This window comes from Anneissia japonica, unplaced genomic scaffold (assembly GCF_011630105.1).
Source record: "Anneissia japonica isolate Jap-2015-1 unplaced genomic scaffold, ASM1163010v1 scaffold288267_len60626_cov154, whole genome shotgun sequence".
Taxonomy (NCBI): Eukaryota; Metazoa; Echinodermata; class Crinoidea; order Comatulida; family Comatulidae; genus Anneissia; species Anneissia japonica.
Genome location: NW_022743127.1, coordinates 47601 through 49287, shown reverse-complemented (window position 1 = coordinate 49287; position 1687 = coordinate 47601).

Below are 1687 nucleotides of genomic sequence, written 5' to 3'. Positions count from 1 at the left end.
GGCCCTACACATCGTTTGGCTCTCCTATCACAGAAACTACCACGCACCAGAGCAAAGAACATGCACTATCAAAACAGATGCTTTGTGGTTTAATCGGCACATAGGCCTAATCCTGGTAGTCAAATCCCTAATGATCCAGTGTTTTTGCTTAATAATTATAGTACATTATTATTTTTTATTATCATATTGCATTATAAACTTTTCAAAAAAGGTGTAAAAAATAATGTAGGCCTATATTTCGAAATATAAACAACAAAATATTATTTGTAAGGGTATAATATAAGAGAATTTTGTGACTGCTTTATCTCATTTGTTACCCAGGGTCACAAATGAGAAGGCAAAATAAGAAATAACTAGGATGAATAAAAAAAGGAAAAGAAAGAAGCGCAAGGAGGACAGAAAGATGATAAAATAAGAAATTTGAAATATGAGTCAAGAAATGAAGATGAAGGGGTGAGTCATGAGAGGGTAAAAAAGATAGAAAATTAAAGGATATAGGCGAGAAATGATTTTTTTTTTTTTAAACGGTGAAATGCAACCCCTGATGTTAAATTCAAACAAAACCGTATTGCATTTAAGTTTTTGAACGTTTTATTTGTAATAATTCTTAAGATTTAGTTAGCATTAGGCTATCGCTGGGTTTAGTAGCTATTCAGCTAATTTCTCCTCAATTTGTACTTTCATTAACTTTTCACATTTTTATCAATGTTAATCTGTATTTTAAATGCGAAATAAATAATAAATGAATAAATAAATAAGACTACACGGAAGTACATTAACAGCAATATCAGCAGTAACACCGTGTATCATTGATAGTATTAATTAGTACAGAGGGTAAAAAAGATAGAAAATTAAAGAATATAGGCGAGAAATGATATTTTTTTTTAAACGGTGAAATGCAACCCCTGTTGTTAAATTCAAACAAAACCGTATTGCATTTAAGTTTTTGAACGTTTTATTTGTAATAATTCTTAAGATTTAGTTAGCATTAGGCTATCGCTGGGTTTAGTAGCTATTCAACTAATTTCTCCTCAATTTGTACTTTCATTAACTTTTCACATTTTTATCAATGTTAATCTGTATTTTAAATGCGCAATAAATAATAAATGAATAAATAAATAAAACTACACGGAAGAACGTTAACAGCAATATCAGCAGTAACACCGTGTAGGGCCTATCATTGATAGTATTAGTACAGTAGACCTACTTCAATGTTTGCATTGGTAAGGTACGACGAACGACCTTTGTTAGTCAACAAACGGTTAAATGTAACTCCATCCCCTGTTGTTAATTCAAAGGGATAATACCATTATTGTATTGAATTGTAGCTACAAGCCTACTGATGACGTGCGAAATTACGTACAAATGATTCTTTGAAATTATTATCGTTTAGCTCCTTCCTGGTGTCAGAGATAACCAACCATTTCGAATCACGGGAAAAAACATAACATCTGAAGTTAGTGTTGTGACTCATAGAGTGCTCAAACGTGTGAGCGCCCTCTCCTTTTAAGAAACAATACTGTATTTCCGAATACAGTACTGTACTGTACACTCAGGGCCGGATTAAGTGGCTGTGGGGCCTAGGGCTGTAACTGCAAGTGAACCTTAATAATTTCCCTGGGGTTCGGGGGAAGATTTTCCCCCATTGGCGCCTCTGGTCTTTGGGCTGGCGCTCCAGAAGCCCTAT